The 24,307-nt window shown below is 41.5% G+C and overlaps 1 protein-coding gene across 2 annotated transcripts in view; it reads left to right on the top strand.

Moving 5' to 3' along the window:
• LOC138854768 (uncharacterized) overlaps nucleotides 1–24,307 on the top strand; it is a 168,177-nt gene that overhangs the window by 30,549 nt on the left and 113,321 nt on the right. The gene's annotated exons all lie outside the window — the stretch shown is intronic.

The raw sequence follows: 24,307 nt of genomic DNA, 5'->3' as shown, positions 1-24,307 counted from the left end.
ATCTGCCACATTGCTCCCCTATCCACTCTTATCATATGCCTTTTCTAAATCCATAAATGCAATAAAAACTTCCCTACCTTTATCTAAATACTGTTCACATATATGCTTCAATGTAAATATCTGTTATACACATCAAATCACTTGTGCATAAAATTACTGAATGCTTAATTACACAAATTAATTGCTTAACTAGTACTATGATAGATTTGGTGAAAAATAAAAATAAAAACTGCACTATATAAATTTGTAAGAACATATTTATCCATAAGAAAGAAGTTAAAAAAATATATACTTAAGAAAATTTGACATGTTTCACCACTCTGGCTATAAAACATGATGTATGTGATGTACCATGCTTATGGCATAAACATTCAGTATACATATGCATATTGGTATGACCATCACAGCACACTACAGGTTACGCTGCTTACACTGTCTTGAAATGCACCTGCATAAGAGTATGAGAATATCCTATCAGACCATGTTTTGACAAGGTCTCCCTAGCAACATTGATGATATATTCATGTAATCATCCATCCAGTTACAAGATAGACTTAACATTTTAAAATTCATTGGATGTAATGAATTTTAAAATGTTAAGTCTATCTTGTAACTGGATGGATGATTACATGAATATATCATCAATGTTGCTAGGGAGACCTTGTCAAAACATGGTCTGATAGGATATTCTCATACTCTTATGCAGGTGCATTTCAAGACAGTGTAAGCAGCATAACCTGTAGTGTGCTGTGATGGTCATACCAATATGCATATGTATACTGAATGTTTATGCCATAAGCATGGTACATCACATACATCATGTTTTATAGCCAGAGTGGTGAAACATGTCAAATTTTCTTAAGTATATATTTTTTTAACTTCTTTCTTATGGATAAATATGTTCTTACAAATTTATATAGTGCAGTTTTTATTTTTATTTTTCACCAAATCTATCATAGTACTAGTTAAGCAATTAATTTGTGTAATTAAGCATTCAGTAATTTTATGCACAAGTGATTTGAATCATGAGCCAAAGATTAAGATGATGTGCCTTTACTGACAAGTGATGATGACATGTAATTGCTGTACTTTTTCTGATGATTACAGAAGTAGTGCTCCAAGACTTGAGTGTAATTTATAAATGTTCTTATGTTCTAATTGTTAAAGGCAATGTCACCTATATACAGCCTCTCCTCAATTAATGACGAAGTGGCGTTCCTAAGACCACGATGGTAAATGAATTCGTCGCTAAGTGAGGAGCATACTCTAATAGTAGTGGGTTTGTGTCGAACATCTTTGATATTGTTTTAATGTCACCCATGCACCATTTATAACATTACTGGTATATTTTTAAATGTTTATACAGTAGTATACTGTATATTGTAATAAACAGAATAGAGGAAATCAACTCTTAAAATACATTATTTAGGTATGCATACTGGTCAGAGAGCCCATTGGTAAACGAGTACGTTGCTAAGTGAGGAGAGGCTGTACTGGTATTTTTAAATGGTGTAGTATGGTTCTTTGTATGTGCAAACTGTAGGACAATTTACAAAGACATGCACAAGACTTTTTTATGATCATAGATGTTTTATTCAATACTTTGTTATTAATTTATTAGAGGAAAGCCTTTCTTACTTTTAAGTTAACATATAGTTTCCATTACTGCACTTTCTTTAGATTCAAATTGTTACTTTGTTTACGCTATACAAAGACTGTGATAAAACATTGTCAGGTACAAAAGAAAGTCCCTAGTACAGTAGGGCCCCACTTATTCGGCAGGTTAGGTTCCAGGCTACTGCCGGAAAGCGGACTTTGCCGGAAAGCAGAACTCCATTTTTTCAAACCATACCATGGGCGGGGATAGAACCCGCGGTCAGAGAGTCTCAAAACTCCAGACCGTCGCGTTAGCCACTGGACCAGCTGGCCACAATAAGATTCGTCCAACTAGGTATATTTCTACACCATAGGAAGGTTAGCATAGGCACCACTGTGACCACAAATGCAACTTTTTACAGACAAATCTCCAGCAGTGGTGCCTATGCTAACTTTCCTATGGTGTAGAAATGTACCTAGTTGGACGAATCTTATTGTGGCTAGCTGGTCCAGTGGCTAACGCGACGGTCTGGAGTTTTGAGACTCTCTGATCGCGGGTTCTATCCCAGCCTGTGGTATGATTTGTTTGCAATCTTGTCATTACGATTTCGTGAGTCCATTTTTTCCATTTGTAAATACATATAAATGCCAGATAACAAGTTTACACTAACATATATTAAGTTAGCAAAAGAACAAGGCATTAAAAATAAAATACACACACAGTATGCTCATTATTTACCTGAAAATACACCTACCATCCGACTTACGACCGAGTTTGGTTCCGAGAAACTGGTCGTAAGTCGAAATGGTCATAAGTCGAACTTTACTACTGAATATCAATAAAACATTTTTGTAATGACTTTATTTTATTGTTTTATTTTGGTATTTCATGTTTTACTTTACTTTTTATGTTGTTAGTACTGTATTTTATACTGTAAGGTTTAGGATAAACACTGTGTACAACACAAATAGTTGTTTATTTCCCAGAAATTTGGCATAAAAAACACGGTCATAAGTCGAGTGGTCATAAGTCGAGCAGGTCGTAAGTCGGATGGTAGGTGTATTTGTAGTCTTAAAGTAGGGGAAAAGGTGAGTAGTATTTACTCTAAGAAGTCAGGTGTGGTAGCCCTCCTGGCCACCCCACCCACACATACTATACTATGATGCTTAAAGCTCCCTAGAGCGATGAAATGCATATACAGTACATGCATTACTTACCTTAAAATATTTGTAGTCTTAATGTAGGGTGAGAGGTGATAAGTACAGTGGACCCCCGACCAACGAAGGCATCGTCTAACAATAAATTTGACTAACGAAGCGTTTGAGCATAAAAATTTTGGCCCGACAACGATGAAAAACTCAACCAACTTGATTCATCCCGAACGCATCCACGTGTCCCATCTGGCCTGAGCGCGCCTTAGCTGCCCTGCCTTCAGTTAGTGTGCCAGTGTTTACAAGCCAGTGTGGTCGCATCCACGCATATATTTGGTATATTTTGTATTATTCCAATGTTTTTAGTGCTTGTAACTGCAAAATAAGCTAACATGGGCCCCAAGAAAGCTTCTAGTGCCAACCCTGTGGTAAAAAGGGTGAGAATTACATTTGAAATGAAGATCATCACAAAGTATGAAACTGGAGTGTGTGTCTCAGAGCTGGCCAGATTGTATAACAAACCCCAATAAACCATTGCTACTATCTTGGCCAACAGAAAGACAATCAAGGAAGCTGTTGTTGCAAAAGGTGTAAGTATGTTTTAGAATCACAGATCGCAAGTAGTTGAAGATGTTGAGAGACTGTTATTGGTGTGGATAAATGAAAAACAGATATCAGAAGATAGCATCTCTCAAGCGATCGTATGTGAAAAGGCAAGGCAGTTGCATGACAATTTAATTAAAAATAGTGTCATTTATTCTTCATTACACAGTATACATACATGTATTATGCATCTATCCTTCTGTTTGTGTGTAAGAAAATGTATATTTCATGTGGTAAAAAAAAATTTTTTTCATACTTTTGAGTGTCGAATGGATTAATTTGATTTCCATTATTTCTTATGGGGAAAATTAATTCAACTAACGATAATTTTGTCTAACGATGAGCTCTCTGGAACGGATTAATATCGTTGGTCAAGGGTCCACTGTATTTGTAGAAAGTCGTGTGGGAGGCAAGGTATCCTGCCTGGCCACTCCCACCTACTAAGACATTAAGCTCCCTAGAGCGATAAAATGCATATATGGGTAGCTAGGAAGAGCAGCCCTCACCACCCCACCCCACCCCACCTACAAGAAATGTAAACAAACCAGACGAATGTGTCTGGTCTTCTTGGCCACTTTACATTGTGTACAAGTTGTCTCCACATTGATACAGTAGAAGAAAAAAGAGAAACACTCCCATTCTCATGTAACATCATTTTTAGAAGAAATGACACCCTGGGTGAAGGCATATGAAAAGAATAATTTTCTATTTACCCCCAGTAATATTTTAGTGACACATTTTCTCTGATATTGGACTACAAGTTGCCTGGCTACCACAAGTCCTACAAGTTGCCTGGCTACCACAAGTCCTACAAGTTGCCTGGCTACCACAAGTCCTACAAGTTGCCTGGCTACCACAAGTCCTACAAGTTGCCTGGCTACCACAAGTCCTACAAGTTGCCTGGCTACCACAAGTCCTACAAGTTGCCTGGCTACCACAAGTCCTACAAGTTGCCTGGCTACCACAAGCCCTACAAGTTGCTTGGCTACCACAAGTCCTACAAGTCACCTAGCTACCACATCTCACATTTATGTTAATTTATTCTACTGTGGGGTGTATTTAGATGGATTAAGCAAAATGTCTATTAACGTTTTATACAATATTTAATGCTCCTTAGTGATATTGCGTTATTATTACTTGTATTATTATTAATATCGCATCTTCAAAACTAATAAGACACACTTAGTGATTTTAATGTGTACCTGCATGCCAGGACAACATGTAAGTTTACTTAGGTACAGGTACACATACGTATAATTATCAGTTATAATAATGTACATATGTAGTCCGCCCGGGCTACATACCTACACCTACCTACATAGCTACACGATATTTAATGTGGCCCAGAGCCATGTTATTACCTCGACATACCATGTTCACTGAGTTTAATTGTTTATAACAACTACCTTTAGATGCCATCATAAACAAAGAGAGAAGTAATGAATAATTCAAGCCGAGAATTGTAAACAAAGGCGTTATGTACAGTGGACCCCCGGTTTACGATATTTCATTCCAGAGGTACGTTCAGGTGCCAGTACTGACCGAATTTGTTCCCATAAGGAATATTGTGAATTAGATTAGTCCATTTCAGACCCCTAAACATACACATACAAATGCACTTACATAAATACACTTACATAATTGGTCGCATTGGGAGCTGATCGTAAACCGGGGGTCCACTGTATTAACCCTTAAATGGTCCAAACATATATATACGTTTTTTCAACATCTGAAAGTATGTAAAAAAATGTAGATCTTCTTTTTTGTTTTACCTTTGAAAATTTGTAAAAAAAACTTTTATCTACATTTTTTTTTTTTGTTATATTTGAAAATATGTAAAAAAAGTAGATCTACTTTTGTAGCACTACGAATTTGAACGTCGATCTGTTTGGACCGTTTAAGGGTTAAGGGGAGTGACGTTATGTTTTCCCTCCGCCCATCTACCACACCTCCATAGTACATAAACATAAAATGTGTATATGTTATGTAACGTTTCTTATATAATTTTGAAGAAAATATAATAGCTGGATTAATGAAAATGTCTATATTAATGTAAAATAAGACATTTAATGTGCCCAAGAATGATTATTATCAGTATTACATAATGTTTTCCCTCCAACCAGCAACCACACCTTCATAGCATATAAACATCATGTTTATATGCTATGTAACGTGTTTCTTATATAATTTTGAAGAAAATATCAAGATGGATTAATGAAAATGTTTATATTGATGTAAAATTAGATATTTAATGTGCCCAAGAGTGATTATTATTACATAAAGAAATGTGCTCATGGAAAATGTAAACAAATCGGGTGGCCCGCACCATATTTGAAAGACCACTTGCCGTATAGAAAGTTTTTTTCATAATTTAAGATCACCATATTAGCAGAATGCCGTAAGGCGAAACGCCGAAAAGCGGTGCCCTACTGTATGTAATGCCCTTTGGGCCAACTGATCCTAATGCTTAATGACTGAAGAATTAGACATAGACTATTATGTAGGTTTTAACTACAATTTTATGCACAGTATGAAAGGTAGCTAATGTGTGAATGGTACAATTTTAAAAGTATAATTTATTATGGCAAATTGGTTCAGTTATCTTCAGTTTTATGGAGTGAATGAATAGTGATGAAGATACAGGAAGTTATGTATTTACAGTAGAAATATAATGGAACAAGACGAGTAATTTTTTATGGGGATTTCATAATGTAGTTTTTCCTTGGCACAGAAATTACTGTGTAGTTGAACAATCTTTATTGTATTAGGTTATACTGTATTAAAGTGATGAAAACCCTGACTCATTGTATAGTATTATTTCTTTTTAGGTAACCTTCAATTAAAATTACATGTGATGAGGGTGCTTTCCTTAACTCACACTCACTAATCAGAGAAACAGCTGTTTGATCTTCCCCAACCATTAGAAAGTACACCCATTTTCAATCTTGCAGTATACAGAAGTATACAGAAGTAAGATTAGGGACAAGATTGGCCCACTTAAGAGTAACTTTGGTCAGATCACTGACAGTGATAGGGATATGTGTGAAATTCTCAATACCTACTTCCTCTCAGTTTTCACCCAGGAAAATACTAGCGATATTCCTGAAATAATAGATTATGTAGAACAGGACGATAATAAACTATGCACAATTGTGGCAACTAGTGACATAGTCCTCAGACAAATAGAGAAACTAAAACCTAACAACTCCCCAGGTCCTGATGAACTGTTTGCAAGGGTGTTAGAGGAATGTAAAGAAGAACTTAGCATAACTTTGGCTAATCTTTTTAATATATCACTACAAACTGGCATAGTGCCTGATAATTGGAAAATGGCAAGTGTAATACCTATTTACAAGGCAGGTGACAGGTCCTTGGCTTCGAACTGTAGACCAATAAGCCTTACCTCCATAGTGGGAAAATTTGTGGAATCAATAATTGCTGAAGCAATTCGTAGCCATCTTGATAGGCACAGATTGATTATTGAATCTCAACACGGTTTTACAAATTTGCGAATTTACTAACATTTTTCACTCAGGTGCCTCTTCAAGGGGGGCTCCTTGGCGTGGTGAAGAGGCTCTTGGTCTGAGGAATTACACCTGACGGTTTCCTTCCTCAGACCGAACCTAATTACCCCCGAATCCCCCCTTCCCTATCCCATCCCCTTTCTCCTTTCCTCCTCCTCCTCTCCACCCCTCCCTTTTGCTCTTCCTCTTTTTGGCCTTTGGGATTTTTCCCACAGGCATGCTAGTTCCTAGGTAGGGGAAAGGGTACCAGCATCCATCCCATTCCATTGAGGTTCTTGGTGGTGGCATAGTTTGCCGTGGAATCTGGATCGCCTGGGGATGTCCCGATCCCTCTCTGGTATCCCGGAAGGTGGCTTTGGGTGTCTTACGGGCGAAGGGTGTCTCTCTGGAAGCCACCTTTCGGATTCCGGGGGTGGTGGCCGAAGGAGGTATGCTTTGTGGCGGATATCCGGCCGCCCTCTCTTTTGTTCACAGAGGTAGCTCGGCAGATGTGAGGTTGCTATCCCGGATTGCTGGTTTACTGGCATGAAGGGTAGGGTATGGCACGGGTTCCATGCTGCATCTGCGCTGCTTGTGGTGCTGAGGTCCTCTTGGGCGAGGAGGGAGATTTCTGGCCCTTTCATTCCTCCTAGGAACTATCCCTCCCCAGTCCCCCTTTTTTATTCTTTTTTTTATTTTATTTTATTTTATTTTTTTCTTTAACCCTTTGACTGTTTATGCCGTATAAATACGTCTTACGCGCTACTGTTTCTGACGTATCTATACACATAAATTCTAGCGGCTTCAAATCAAGCAGGAGAAAGCTGGTAGGCCCACATGTGAGTGAATGGGTCTCCATGGTCAGTGTGCACCATATAAAAAAAATCGGGGAGCCAGTGGTGCATTGTGGGAATGCCATTTCTGTTGTCCTTTTTCAGCATGCCTAGCGGTAAGAAATATGTGATTCTCCAGCAAATCTGGGACTCTTCTCTTCCCAAGTGATGCTCTAACACAGATGGAAGTGTCAGTGAAGATCAATTTCATGGTTTTGAGGAGTTTGAGACCAAAAGCAATGCCCAGGATACCAGAAGAATGGAGGAGGAAGGAAGGAAGGAGGGAGGAAGGAAGGAGGAAGAAAGGAGGGAGGAAGAAGATTATTATTATTATTATTATGTTCCCTTGAAGCATGAAAAACATTTCACCCCATGACAGTGACAAGATAAGGTGAGATAACATCTGATAAGAGCTGACATTTGATGAGCGTAAACCAGGGTGGAGGGAGGGTGCAGCTGATAAGAAAAGATTAGATGACCATCCCCCTCCCTCTGTTTTTGCTGGTACACAAACATTTCTGTCTGTCTATTTGTCTGTCAAGCTCCCTGTCTATCCGTCTAGCTCTCTGTCTCAGAGAGAGCCACAAGACTGCGTCGTCATCACGTTTACTCACATCTTCAAGTAGAGTATAGCACTTTGTCTGGATTTCTTGGGTTATCCTAGGTAATTTACACTATACTTGTATTTATGTGTACCTGTGAGACAGAGATAGACAGACAGATTGAAAGAGATAGAATGAGGGAGAAAGATAATTAGATAGAATGGAGGGGAAGCAGCATCCGACCCCATTGTTTTGACAGGCGGGAGGGGAAGTGAGTAATGAGACAATATGTCATTTTGACAGCTGCCGACTCCTGACTCAAAACAGTTATAAGCCATACACTTGCACACAAGACAAGCTTGCTGAATGGAGATAATAACAGTTATATGAAAGTATCTAGTGGCTGTATGTGTATATATATTATAGAAACCAGAAGCAAGAAGGGAAGGCAGGAATGAAGGAAGGACAGATGAAAGAATGTAGGAAGTGAGGTAGGACAGGAATGCAGGAAAGGAATGAAGGAAAGGAATGCAGGGAAGGAATGCAGGAAAGGAATGAAGGAAAGGAATGCAGGAAAGTAGGAAGGAAGGAATGATGACACGACCATTTACCTAGGATAACTACATAACACAACTGCCTGCTAATACTTTGAAGAAAACTGTTCAGACGAGGTGTTTTTCTTTGCACATAAAAAGAAGTCCACAAAAATGCACACACACTGGTTTTATGTGTGAGGAGTGTAAAACACCATTGTGTATGAAAACATGTTTCAAAGAGTTCCACAAGCTGCAGAACTTCTAGGAATATGTTCGGTGACTGTACATTGGTATATATATTATAGAAGAATTGTAATGAACAATTTTTTGTATTTGTTTTTGTAAACAAGTTTTGTAAATATATTGTTAATTATGTTTGTGTGCTTATTGTGTTGTATACAACAAGTGTATATGTGTACATTGCACCTTACTTTCATCTCATAGGCCACATAAGTTATGTGAAAAAATAAAATAGTGAAAAAACAAAAAACCTTCAAATACAAGTAAACTAAAGTTTAACGGGTGAGCAGCAGTCGCCGCTGTTGCCATACGCTGCTCATTTTATGCAAACTTCACAGCTCTATATCTCGGTAAGTACTGATGGCAAAAAATTTTTTTTGGGACTAAAACACTCAAAAAAATAATCTAAAAATTTTCATAAGAAAAAATCATTTTTTTTTTTTTTCGAATATTTTGCGACATAGAATGACAGTTTCAGAAAGGGGCCTGTGACAGTCAAAGGGTTAAAACAAAAAGAAAGAAGTAACCTAACCATGGAGTCCCCAATCCATGACCCCGGTACCCCCAGGCCCCTTATTGTTACCGCACCTCGTTCTGACCTCGCGTCGTCTTTTGGCCACTCTTCGGACACTCCTAAGGCCCCTGTACCTCTTGCTGGTACTGTTTCGTCACCCGCTTCAGGTGCCGGGGTTTCGGCTGACTCCTTCGATTTGTCTGACCTCCGCTCTCCTTTCATTATGCTTCCGGCGCCTCCCTTTGCGGTGCAGCGATTTTCGAATCGCCAGCCCGTCCCACGTCGGACCAACTCTGGTCCCACTTCTAAACGCCAATGACAATCTCCTTTCTGATGTTACTTCGTTACCTTCCCATTCTACTCAGAAAAGACCGACACGTCATGCACTCCCTCTCCACACTCTTTCGGACCACACAATGGACTAAATTCTTTACTTTAAGACTGACTTCTTCTACTGCCTATCTTTCCGACCATAGTATTGGCAAAGCGCTCCTATGCCATGTTGGTAGAGATATTTCCTTTCATGCTCTTAAGAGTGGTACGCGCATCATCACAGTCCAGAATTCTACCCAAGCTCATGATCTTTCTCTTCTTTCACATATCGATACTATTCCTATCACTATCGGAAAACATCATTCCCTCAATTCTTGTAGTGGTACTGTCATTCTGCCCCATACCATAGTCCAAGAGAATTTCCAGACATGTGGCAATGACATTCTCAAACAGCTGGAATTCCAAGATCTCTCAATTCTCAAAGTAGACACTTATGTTCTTCCTGCCCGTGGGCGAAGACGATACCCTTGCAATGTGGCTCATTTAACTTTTGACAGCCGTGAACTCCCATCCTCTGTTCATGTAGCAGGATGTCGGTTACAAGTTCGGAAGGTGATCCCTACACTGCAACAGTGTAGAAATTGCTGGTGATTTGGCCACCCAGCAAAATATTGCAGATCTATAGCGGAATGCCCAGTCTGTGGTGCCGATGACCATTCTAATACATCTTGCAGTCAACCTCCCTCTTGCCTTAATTGTCATGAGGCTCACCCTTTGTACTCTTGCCGTTGCCAGGTCTACTTAAATGAGTGGGAAATTCGTTGCCTCAAAGAGGCAGAAGGTCTCCCTATGCCATGGCAGTTTCTCATCTCCGCCTCCAAGGGAGACTACCCCGTGTTTCTTATTCTCGTGTTTCAAAACGTCCCCCCACTTCTGGGGTCCCGTCTTCTGCAGCCTCCTCTGCGGTTGCCAGTCCCAGTCACTCCTGTATCTAATTCTTTTCCTGTCCCGGGCTCAGACGTCCCTACTTCAACACCTCAGTCTGTTCTCACTTCGTGTTCTCCCTCACAAACCCCAGTATCTACAAGACCTCGTAGGACACCACCTCCCAATCGTCCCTCTACTTCTCAGGAGTTCAAAAAATCTCCTTTAACCCCTCCTTCCCTTCATCCACCTCCACATTTTACCTTCCCGGTTTCTGTATCTGGGTCTTCCCCTTTCACTGGCTCTGTTACAAGTGTGGAGGTTCATCCTGCTCCTCGTACTGTGCCTTCCTCCCCTGTCCCCTCCCAAGCTTCTTCCTCTTCTGCCACCTCCCAGGGTTCTGCCTCTTTTGTCCCCTCCCACACTTCTCCAGTTCCCTCCACCCTTTTGCCCCTCCCCCACCTTGGTACAGTCCATTACAGTTCCGATCTTTACTCAGACTCCTCCTCCTTCCATCTCCAATATTGTCTCCCATACCACGTCTCTGAACTCCGAAACACTTGAAGCAATCTCTGAATATATTGCAGAGACCAAACCATCAATGGACACTGATCCACCCTCTGTTCCTTTTCTTTCCTCTTCTCCATCTGCGCACTCTCTTCACAGCGCACCGTTCCTTTGCTGCTTGAACGTTTTCCTTTGCCACCGCATGTGGACTTTCCTAGCCCCTCTAGTCCGTAAGTACCCTTACCTGCGGATTTCTAGTATCTTTATCGTTGCCAATCATGGCCTATTTACAGTGGAATATACGCGGCCTTGGGTAATCGAGGTGAGCTTCAGACATTGCTTTCCCAATTTTCCTCTGTTGGTGTTTGCTTGCAAGAACCAAAATTACACTCTGCTGTTATCTATCCCATCTCAGGCTATAATTTATTGTATTCTTCGGATCCTTTTCCTGATGGGATCTTTAATGAAAGTGCCCTTCTTCTACGCACTGATATTCCATACCATCAACTATTTGTTCGTACTTCGCTGCATTACACAGCAGCCCGTATCCACCTGCATAGGTGGTATGCACTCTGTTCTTTGTATCTCTCTCCTTCTCGAGCATTATATATTCCGGATATTGCCTTTCTTATTTCGTCATTACCGCCACCACTTCTCTTCTGTTACTTGGCGATTTTAAGGCCCATCATTTCCTTTGGGGAGGGGTCTCACTGTGATTCCTGTGGCATTCAGCTAGAGGCTTTTCTTGCTTCCCACCCCCTCCATGTTTTAAATACAGGTACTCGCACCCATTTTGATCCTCGTACTCATACACTCTCTTGCATCGATCTCTCAGTCTGCTCTTCCTCCGCCGCACTAGACTTCATCTGGTCTGTTCTCCCGGATTTACATGACAGTGATCATTTCCCAATCATTCTTACTTCCCCTTCATATTCACCACCTCTTCGTAACCCACGCTGGCAATTTGAATGGGCAAATTGGGACCTTTACTCACAACTAACTGTTTTTAGTGAGGTTCCTTCTTTGTTCTCAATTGATGAGCTTTTACACCTCTTCTTGTCCTCAGTTTTAACTGCAGCTTCTCATTCTATACTCCAAACCTCGGGCAGGCATTCTCAGAAATGCGTGCCTTGGTCTCCTGCTTGTGCTCGTGCAGTACTTTTGAAACGCGCTGCGTGGGGCAGGTACCGGTAAAATAGAACCACTGAGAGACTTCTTGATTTTAAGCAGAAGCGTGCGATCGCTCACTGTGTCATTCGTGACACTAAATGCACTTGCTGGCGAGATTATGTCTCCACCATCACCTCTGCTTCCTCTATGAGTGCAGTCTGGAAAAAAGTACAGAAACTGAGTGGTAAATATTCTCCTGACCCGGCTCCTGTTCTGCAGGTTGGCGGTGTTGATATAGCAAACCCTCTAGATGTTGCCATTGAAATTGGCAATCATCTGGTCCGTATTTCTCTGGGGCTCCATCTCTGCCCCTCGTTTCTTTCCTCAAAGTCTGCTAGAGAGTTAGCACCATTGGACTTTTCTTCTCTCAGAGAAGAACAGTATAATGTGCCTTTTACACTTCAGGAACTGGAGGCAACACTCTCAGCTTGCCGATCATCGACAGCTGGGCCCGACGACATTCATATTCGTATGTTACAACATTTACATCAGTCAGCCCTTGCAGTCCTCTTACGCCTTTTCAATCTTATTTGGTCACAAGGAGTTCTTCCACAGCTGTGGAAATCTGCCATTGTTCTCCCTTTCCTCACCCCTCAGGGAAGGTTCCTTGATGTTGGTGAGGGACTCTTGATTTAGGGAATTGGATCTGTACTCCAGTTCCCTGAATTAAGCCTGAATGCCTTCCACATCCCCCCCTAGGCGCTGTATAATCCTACGGGTTTAGCGCTTCCCCTTGATTATAATAATCTCCCTTTCCGCAAACCGGTACTACAGGACATGAAGCCTCCCACTAACATCCCATTGCTCTTACCAGTGCAGTTTGCAAAGTGATGGAACATCTGGTAAATATACGTTTAATGTGGTATTTAGAGACATACAACAATCTCTCCACTCTTCAATATGGCTTTCGTAAGGGCTGTTCTACCATAGACTCCTTACTACGTTTGGATACGTATGTTCATAATTCCTTTGGGAATAACCACTCAATTATTGCCATATTTTTTGACCTTGGGAAGGCATATGACACAACTTGGAGGTATAATATTTTGGCCTAAGCCCACTCCTTAGGCCTCCGAGGCAATCTACCATCTTTCCTTAAGAACTTTTTAACTGACAGACATTTCCGTGTTCGAGTCAATAATGTGCTCTCCCCGAACTTTGTCCAAGCTGAAGGTGTCCCTCAGGGATGTGTTCTGAGCACAACACTTTTTCTCCTTGCTATAAATGATTTGGCCTCTGTTCTTCCATCCAATATTTGGTCATCACTCTATGTAGATGACTTCGCTATTGCTTGTGCAGGCGCTGACTGTCACCTCATTACAGTTTCTCTCCAACATGTGGTCCACCGTGTTTCCAATTGGGCCACCACGCATGGGTTTAAATTTTCCAGTACCAAAACTTACCAAATTACTTTCACTAGACGCTCTGTCATCTCCGATCATCCTTTGTACCTCTATGGCTCCCGTATCCCTGAACGTGATACAATCAGGTTTCTAGGCCTTCTCTTTGACCGTAGGTTATCCTGGAAACCCCACATTGCCTCTCTAAAGGCAACTTGTCACAGCCGGCTGAACCTTCTTAAGACCCTTGCTCATCTTTCATGGGGAGCGGATAGTCAAACTCTCCTTCGCCTACATTCAGCCCTCATTTTATGGAAACTTGATTATGGTGACCAGATCTAAGTGGCCTCTCCTGCTACTCTCTAGCCTTAACCCCATCCATCACCAAGGATTACGTTTATGCCTTGGTGCTTTTTACTCTTCCCCTGTTGAGAGCCTCTATGCAGAAGCGAATGTTCCATCCTTGTCTGATCGCTGTGATGCTCATTGCCTTCGCTACTATGTGCGCTCTCACGATCTCTGCAATCCTTCCATTTATAGAATGGTCACTGATATAAGTACACATTCATTTGTTCACCGCCCGTTTGCTCCGTCCCTTCTCTCTTCGCCTACATTCGCTCGTCTTCCCTTCAGTTACCGCCTTTATATGTTCATGTAGCATCTCACTTTTCCCTACCCCCCTGGGAAGTTCCAGCTGTTCTGGTCTGTTCTTTCTTACTCCCTTGCTCAAAAGCCCAACTGCTTACAGTGGCTTCCTGCTCTCTTTTTCTTGACCACTTTCGTGTACACAGATGGCTCTAAATCTTCTGACAGTGCCGGATTTGCAGCAGTGTTTCCGGACAGCGTCGTCGTGCGAGGGCATTTACTATCTTCAGCTAGCATTTTTACTGCTGAATTGTATGCCATTCTTGCAGCACTAATTTGTATTGCATCCATGCCTGTGTCATTTGTGGTTGTCTCAGACTCCCTTAGTGCTCTACAGGCTATACAGAAATTTGATACACCTCACCCCCTAGTTCTCCGTATCCAACTTTGGTTACGCCGTATCTCTACCAAGCATAAAGGTATTGTTTTTTGTTGGGTCCCTGGTCATGTTGGCATACAGGGCAATGAACAGGCAGACACTGCTGCGCAGTCAGCAGTACATGACCTACCAATTTCATATAGAGATGTTCCATTTCCGGACTATTTTGCTGTAATAGCTACCCACCTTCACACCCGTTGGCAACAACATTGGTCTGCTCTGCTCAATAACAAACTTTGTTCTATTAAACCGAGTATAGGTTACTGGGTGTCTTCTTGTCACCAGTGTCGAGGTTGGGAGACTACTCTGTCCCGCCTTCGCATTGGCCATACTCGTCTTACTCATGGATATCTCATGGAGAGGCACCCTGCTCCTCTCTGTGAAAATTGTCAGGTTCCATTATCGGTCAGCCACATTCTGTTAGACTGCCCACTTTATCAACGAGCACGTAGAATTTCCCTCCAACGTCGTCTTCGCTCCGCTGCTCTCTCTCTACCTTCCCTTCTCGCTGATGGACCCACCTTTCATCTGGACTCTCTCATTGACGTTTTGACAACTGACTTACTCCACAAACTCTGATGATGATAGTGGCCTGGTGGCTAAAGCTCCCGCTCACACATGGAGGGCCTGGGTTCAGTTCCCGGCAGGTGGAAACATTTTGACACGTTTCCTTACACCTGTTGTCCTGTTCACCTAGCAGCAAATAGGTACCTGGGTGTTAGTTGACTGGTGTGGGTCACATCATGGGGACATGATTAATGACCCCAATGGAAATAAGTTACAGTCTTCGATGACGCACCGACTTTCTTGGTTTATCCTGGGTTTGCTAACCCTCCGGGGTTAAAAATCCGAACGAAATCTTACCTTCAGCCCTTTCTACCTCAATCTCTTGCTACCCTCTACCCCTGCACTATCCCCTTCCCCGCTGTTTTCTGTAACCTAATCATCCCTCCCCCCTTCTGCCACCCGATACCCTCACTTCCTTCCCTACCCTACAGCGCTGTATAGCCCTTGTGGCTTAGTGCTTCTTTTTTATTATAATAATTCACTCGGGTGTTTGAGGAGGTAGATCATGGTAATGAATATGATATTGTGTATATGGACTTCAGTAAGGCTTTCGATAGAGTTTCACATCAGAGGCTACTGGGGAAACTTATGGCACACGGAAAAGGAGGAGAAATTTTTTCCTGGGTAGAGGCATGGCTGACAAATAGGCAGCAGAGAGTTTGCATAAATAGAGAGAAATCAGAATGGGGGCACATCACAAGCAGTGTTCCTCAGGGGTCAGTGTTGGGCCCGTTGTTGTTCACAATTTACATAAACGACGTAGATGAGGGAATAAATAGCGACATAAGCAAATTTGCTGATGACACCAAAATAGGCCATCCAATTCATTCTAATGAGGACACTAGAGCACTCCAAGATGATTTGAATAGACATGCAATGGTCGGAGAAGTGGCAGATGCAGTTTAATATAGACAAATGCAAAGTTCTAAATGTTGGACAGGAAAATAGCCATGCGACATATAAACTAAATAATGTAGATCTTAATACTACTGATTGCAAAAAAAGATTTAGGAGTTCTGGTTAGCAGTAATCTAAAACCAAGACAACAGTGCATAAGTGTTCGCATTAAAGCTAACAGAATTCTTGGCTTCATATCTAGAAGTATAAATAATAGAAGTCCTCAGGTTGTTCTTCAACTCTATATATCCTTGATTAGGCCTTATTTAGATTATGCTGCTCAGTTCTGGTCACCGTATTACAGAATGGATATAAATGTTCTGGAAAACGTACAGACGAGGATGACAAAGATGATCCCATGTATCAGAAATCTTCCCTATGAGGATAGACTGAGGGCCCTGAATCTGCACTCTCTCAAAAGGCATAGAATTAGGGGGGATATGATTGAGGTGTATAAATGGAAAACAGGAATAAATGAAGGGGATGTAAACAGTGTGCTGAAAATTTCCAGCCAAGACAGGACTTTCAGCAATGGTTTCAAGTTGGAAAAATTCAGATTCAGGAAGGATATAGGAAAGCACTGGTTTGGTAATAGAGTTGTGGATGAGTGGAACAAACTCCCGAGTACAGTTATTGAGGCTAAAACGTTGTGTAGTTTTAAAAATAGGTTAGATAAATACATGAGTGGGTGTGAGTTGGACCTGACTGGCTTGTGCTGCTGGGTCTGGTGCCGTGCTCCTTCCTTGAGTGGAGGTGACCAGACTGGGTGGGTCATTGGGCTAATCCGGAGGGGGGGGGGACATGGACCTGCTCTGCATGGGTCAGTAGGCCTGTTGCAGTGTTCCTTCTTTCTTATGTTCTTACAATCCTTCATCAACAGTTAAGAAGTATACCATTGTACAACACAATGGCAGTACAATATTGAAAACCTTAAATTAAGACAGAAAATGCATATACTCATATACATGTCATTGTTTCTAAAAACACTCATGTTCTTATTAGCTGTGTTGTACCAGTAAATTTGGGTCTTGTCTGGGAAGACAAAGGCGGTCTTTATTTGTCTTTCATGGAAACCCATGACTCCTTATGCCATCTTGTCTGACATTAGTCCTACATTAGGAGCTGTAGTCCATTAGGGGACTCACTTCAGCTCAGAATTTATTCAACCAAAAATGCATTATTTATTCCTTGTCTTACCTTAGCATCTTCATTTATATTTTCCTTCATTGTGTCCCCTCAGGGAAGGTTCCTTGATGTTGGTGAGGGGCTCTTGATTTAGGGAATTGGATATATGCTCCAGTTCCTCGAATTAATCCTGAATGCCTTCCACATCCCCCCTCCAGGCGCTGTATAATCCTACGGGTTTAGCGCTTCCCCTTGATTATAATAATCCTTCATTGTGTACCTTTCTAAAGAATGCGAGTTTAATCTTCTTGATCTCTCTAAGATTCCTGATACAGTATACTTTTATATTGTTCATTTTTTATTTCTAACACTTGTCCATTATGTAATATCAAGAGTATAAATTTCATTGAATAATTAAATGAGACAAATATCCACTTTAGAAATCCTGCCTTTGATGAAAGCGGTTCACCAAGTTACCTTTTTGAGGAAGTAAGCTATTTGCTCCTAGGTGTATACACATGCATGTACATTCACAAATATTTTGCCACCTTACTGACTTATGAGGTCATATACCATACCATCTACTGTGATGATTCATCTGTGCTGGTTTACAAGGTCTTTTTTCTCATTAGTAGTCCCCTTTTCCCCACGATCTTTGAGGGAACACTAAATCTCATTTGAATAAACAATAATTTTTTTTAATAAGTACAACAGTGGAACCTCAGTACTTAAACAGCTCCCTACTCAAACAATTCAATATTCAAATGCTTTGTTCACTAAAAACCCCTCATGGAAGGTTCCTTGATGTTGGTGAGGGGCTCTTGATTTAGGGAATTGAATGTGTGCTCAGTTCCCTGAATTAAGCCTGAATGCCTTCTACATCCCACCCCCAGGCGCTGTATAATACTACGGGTTTAGCGCTTCCCCCTTGATTATTATAATAATGTTCACTAAAAAAAAAATCACTTGGTAGCCGACCGTTTGCTCAGCACTGTATCAAACAAACACGACCTGCCAGAACTTCGCTGTAAACTATTCCATGTTTCTTCACTTTTTTTTTTATATATATTTGTATAAGTCACCATCGGGCCTACGAAGATTAGTGATAACAGCCAACCAAAAAAAAAAAAACTGGTTGGGAAAAATTCGTTCGATACTCACAGATAATCACTCGAACATCCTTCTGGAACGAATTAAGTTAGAGTACCAAGGTTCCACTGTACTTAACATGGCCATCTGTCATTAACATTTCACAATGACACTGGAAAATTTTATAGGGGTGTTACCTGTATGTACCTCGGCATTACATGCATACGAGTAATCTCATTGGGAGACAACAACTATATTGTTTACCGTAGTCACCCCGTGTAGACATGTGAGAAAACTTAACCACCCCTGGTCACTGCAGGTGGCCTTCGACACTCACAATCTTATCCATATCTATCCAAGACCAGTATAAATTGGATAGCACCCACAAGTACGGCGCTACTAATTAATTGTGGACTGTATAGATTATATTAGTGTAACTGAATGAAGTGGGGGGGGGGGTTACACATGGATATATCAAGGAAAAACACTTGTACATAATCCCACCACTTACCAGATATTCTCTGGTGGTCACTTGATGTAGCTGGATCACCCATAACCTATCCAATTACAACATACCTAACTGGCCAGTATCAGTCTGCTATAACTAGAAAGGTTACTTAACTGTGGGTGACTGATGCTCCTTATTTCCTCCATTCACCATCTCATTTCGATGTCCTGTTACACCGACACGGTTCTTATTCCAGCAGGACGAGGTGTCCGTTTGTTTGTCCCAGTTTAGAAGTCGTAACTCCATAAAAACTTCACTATCCTCGAGACAGGAACACGAGATAAACAGATGCTCACTCTGAGAACGGCGGCTCATTTCACTTCACACATTCTCTTGGTGTTATTATCACTGATTACTTCTTAGCCCACCATACGGTTTAATGTCTCCTAATTATTATACACATTGGAGGCCACTCCATTAAGATCTGAGACCGATGAGTGATGATTAAACCACGGGTATTTTAACCCGGGACACACTCCATGGTGACGCGCCAGTCACCACCGGTCCTACCATTATTCACTCATTTTACCACTTTATTACGGTGGTCCCATAAATCACGTTCCCTCACTTCACCAGGAACAGTTAGGACACTTCCTATTATGAAGTGAGGCCTATATTAATCCTTAGGCCGCCGTGAACGCCAATTTCCTGGTCCCATGCTTTCCCAGCCTCTTAAATCCATTCAAAACACTCCCGCTTCTCGATGCCCTGACTCGCCCTCTTCCCCCACACATCCGTGCAGGCGCAGAGGGACCCTGTTGGTTCTATTCCATTTTCAAATACATTTTTGACCCAAATCAACACATTAAACACCTATTAGGCACTATAGCTTCGGAAAATTAAAATATTTTCCACAGACACACAACCCTTTACTTCCTATTGCGCTGTATAGCCCTTGTGGCTTAGCGCTTCTTTTTGATTATAATAATAATAATTTACTTCCTATTAGTTATTAAACATAACATCCTTTAATGATTATTATTATTATTATTACAATTAAAGCTAAGTGCTAAACCTGCAAGGGTCATACAGTGCTACATCTTTAATGATATAGAAGAGTGATAGCCTCTGTGAACTGTTTATCTGCAATTCCTTTCACTCCATCCTTACCCCTATTAACCAAAAACTTCAAAAAGCATTATCCATCTCTATCCTCATCTCACCTCCACTTCGTGTTGCTTTTCAGAAATAGCTGCTAAATCAAATTGTATTTAAAGAATGAAAATCAACATTGTAACAAATAAAGACCACTTTGTGTAAAGAAAGTCAAAATAATTGCTTTAGGAAACAACTTTATAAGTATTGATGTGACCTTCTGAAATTCAACTACGTATTTACATCTAAACAATGAGATTTAATCAGAATTATAATTATAATAATGGGAGAGCGCTAAACCCACAGGGATTATACAGTGTCTGGGGAAGGGGATGGAAGGTATCCCGGCTCAGTTCAGGAAACTGGAGCACAGATTCAAATTCCCTAGCTCAAAAGCCTCTCACCAGCATCAAGGAACATCCCTTGAGGGGAATTAATAAGAAAATAAGGCAGGTGCTGACAAAAGTCAGAGGGAATTTGCAGTAAAGGTGGAGCTTTCAACAAGATCAGATAAAGTAAGTAGTGTATTAGGGCGGTGACAATGTCAGATGTAAATTATGCATGCCCGCTCATAGGCAGGACCCTCGATTAATGATGGTGAATTGGCATCTGAACTTTACAATTCTCACAAAGCGGCGCTGAGTGGAGGAGATAATAACTAGGACTGAGTATAGTACAAACTGATCAAACAAGGATCACAACAGTGCCACAATCACAACTGCAAAGAAAATGATAGGATGGATAATGAGAACATTCAAAACAAGATGCCAAACCAATGATGATCCTTTTCAAATCACTTGTTCTCTCTCAACTGGAATATTGCTGTACATTCACATCTCTGTTCAAAGCAGGTGAAATTGCAGATCTAGACTGTACAGAGAACCTTTACTGCACATATAAGTTCCATCAAACCCCTCAACTACTGGGAACACTTAGAAACACTTGACTTGTACTCGCTGGAATGCAAGAGAGAGAGAGAGATCACAATCTACACTTGGAAAATCCTAGAAGGAATGGTCTTGAATCTGCACACAAATCACTCCCTACGAAAGTAAAAGACTGGGCAGGCGGTGCAAAATACCCCAATGAAAAGTAGGGGCACCATTGGTACACTAAGAGAAAACACCATAAGTGTCCAGGGCCCAAGACTGTTCAACAGCCTCCCACCATACATAAGGGGAATTACCAATAGGCCCCTGGCTGCCTTCAAGAGGGAGCTGGACAGATACTTAGTGCAGGATCAGCCGGACTGTGGTTCATACATTGGATTACATGCAGCCAGCAGTAACAGCCTGGTTGATCAGGCCCTGATCCACCAGGAGGTCTGGTTGTGGACTGGGCCACGGTGGCGTTGATCCCCGGAATGCCCTCCAGGTAGACTCCAGGTGGTATCGTATTTTCAATAAGCTATTTTGATATATCAGGTTATTATACTGTCTATCTCTATAGATTTTCCAATAAGTGGACAATTAACCATTATGGTATAAGAGGCCATGCGCTTGCATATTTCATATCCTACCTTACTAATAGGTATCAGTATGTCACCATTAAAAACACAGCCTCATCAACACGGCCACTTGATACTGGAGTTCCGCAGGGAAGTGTCCTTGGTCCCCTGCTCTTCTTCATTTACATTAATGAACTTCCAAACGTATCCCAACACTTGAAACCCATTCTCTTTGCTGACGACTTAGCCCTTCTTTTTGATTATAATAATTTGCTGACGACACGACTTACGTCATCTCCCACCCTAATCTTGCCACCTTCAACACCATTGTCAACGAGGAGCTGCTCAAAATTCTGACTTGGATGACAGTCAATAAACTTACACTTAATACTGACAAAACCTACTACATTATGTTTGGTAGCAGAGCAGGTGATGCTCAACTTAACATTAAGATCGACAACACTCTAATTGCCAGACATAATGAGGGCAAATTCCTAGGCCTATACCTCGACAACAACCTAAATTTCAGCCCCCATATCCAACACAACAAAAAAAAAGTATCCAAAACAGTGGGGATCCTCTCCAAGATACGATATTACGTGCCGCAAACTGTCCTCACACTATACCATTCACTCATTTATCCATACCTCACCTATGCTATTTGTGCTTGGGGATCAACTGCAGCAACACATCTAAAGCCAATAATAACCCAACAAAAAGCCACAGTAAGAATAATCACTAAATCCCATCCCTGGCAACACACTCCCCCACTCTTCATAGATCTAAGCTTACTCCCTGTTCAGAACATCCACACTTACTACTGTGCAATTTACATCTACGGGACCTTAAATTCCAATATTAACCTTGACCTAAAACGCTTTCTTGGTAGTTGTGACAGGCCCGCAGGCATAACACCAGACACAAACGTCTCTATGACATTCCCCGTGTCCGACTAAACCTTCACAAAAATTCAATGTGTGCCAAAGGGCCTAATGACCAAAATAGGCCGTCATATTCATTCTGATGAGGACATTAAAGCACTCCAGGAAGATTTGAATAGACTGATGCAGTTGTTGGAGAAGAGGCAGATGCAGTTTAATATAGACAAATGCAAAGTTCTAAACATTGGACAGGAAAATAACCATGCCACATATGAACCAAATAATGTAGATCTTAATACCTCTGATTGCGAAAAGGATTTGGAAGTACTGGTTAGCAGTAATCTGAAACCAAGACCACAATGCATAAGTGTTTGCAAAAAAGCTAACAGAATCCTTGGGTTCATATCAAGAAGCATAAATAATATGAGTCCTCAGGTTGTTCTTCGACTCTATATATCCTTGGTTAGGCCTCATTTAAATTATCCTGCGCAGTTTTGGTCACCATATTACAGAATGGATATAAATGCTCTGGAAAACGTACAAAGGAGGATGACAAAGTTGATCCCATGTATCAGAAATCTTCCCTATGAGGATAGACTGAGGGCCCTGAATCTGCACTCTCTAGAAAGACGTAGAATTAGGGGGGATATGATTGAGGTGTATAAATGGAAGACAGGAATAAATAAAGGGGATGTAAATAGCATGCTGAAAATATCTAGCCTAGACAGGATTGGCAGCAATGGTTTTAAGCCGGAAAAATTCAAATTCAGGAAGGATATAGGAAGTCACTGGTTTGATAATAGATTTGTGGATGAGTGGAACAAACTCCCGAGTACAGTTATAGAGGCTAAAACGTTGTGTAGTTTTAAAAATAGGTTAGATAAATACATGAGTGGGTGTAGGTGGGTGTGAGTTGGACCTGATTCGTGTTCCTTCCTTAAGTGAATGTGACCTGACCTGACTAGGTTGGGGCATTGGCTTAAGCCGATAGGAGACTTGGACCTGCCTCACATGGACCAGTAAGCCTGCTGCAGTGTTCCTTCTTTCTTATGTGTATATACATGAATAATCTTATTCAAGGGGAAACTGCACAAGTATCTTCACCAGGTGCTAGATCAACATGGCTGTGATGGATATGTAGGGCAGCAGCCTGGCAGACTAAGTAAGCACCAGACAAGCCTGGCCCGTGGCCGGGCTCCGGATGTTTACCTGGAGAGAGTTTCGGGGGTCAACGCCCCCGCGGCCCGGTCTGTGACTCACCGAAGGTTGCCTCAGATCTCACAGAGTAGGCTTAGTGGTCGTTATTCTCAGGGGCTTTGGTCTTGCCTCATGTCTCACAGATAAGCCTAATGTTTTATTCTCAAGGGATGTGATCTGGTCTCAGGTCTCACAGGGTAGTGACGAAGAAGTAACACTTGTGCATCATTTGGGAATCTTTTCTGAGGAAGCGTTTCACCAGCCAGTGGATTCTTCAGTTCAAAACAGAGAACAGGGAAAGAGGAGCAGGAGTTAGGAAATCAGGCCCTCAGTCTGAAGTCAATGTGTTCTTGGAGGTTCAACGCCCCCGCGACTTGGTCCTCGACCAGGAATCCCTGTGGATCAGGGCCTGATCAACCAGGCTGTTAATGCTGGCCTTACGCACTCTAACATACGAACCGCAGGCCGGCTGATCACACACTGACTGTAGGTATCTGTCCAATTCCTTCTTGAAGACAGCCAGTATTCTGTTGGTGATTCTCTCTGTTACCTACAGTATAAGCAGTGCAAAGAGATGCAGAGGAGAAAGAGGGAAAAAAGTAGGTTAGATTATTATTATAATCAAGGGGGAAGAGCTAAACCCGGAAGATTATACAGCGCCTGGGGGGGGGGGATGTGGAAGGCATTCAGGCTTAATTCGGGGAACTGGAGCACAGATCCAATTCCCTAAATCAAGAGCCCCTC

The sequence above is a fragment of the Cherax quadricarinatus genome, chromosome 5 (assembly GCF_038502225.1).
Source record: "Cherax quadricarinatus isolate ZL_2023a chromosome 5, ASM3850222v1, whole genome shotgun sequence".
In the NCBI taxonomy this organism is placed as follows: domain Eukaryota; kingdom Metazoa; phylum Arthropoda; class Malacostraca; order Decapoda; family Parastacidae; genus Cherax; species Cherax quadricarinatus.
This window is presented reverse-complemented; position numbering and strand designations above follow the sequence as displayed.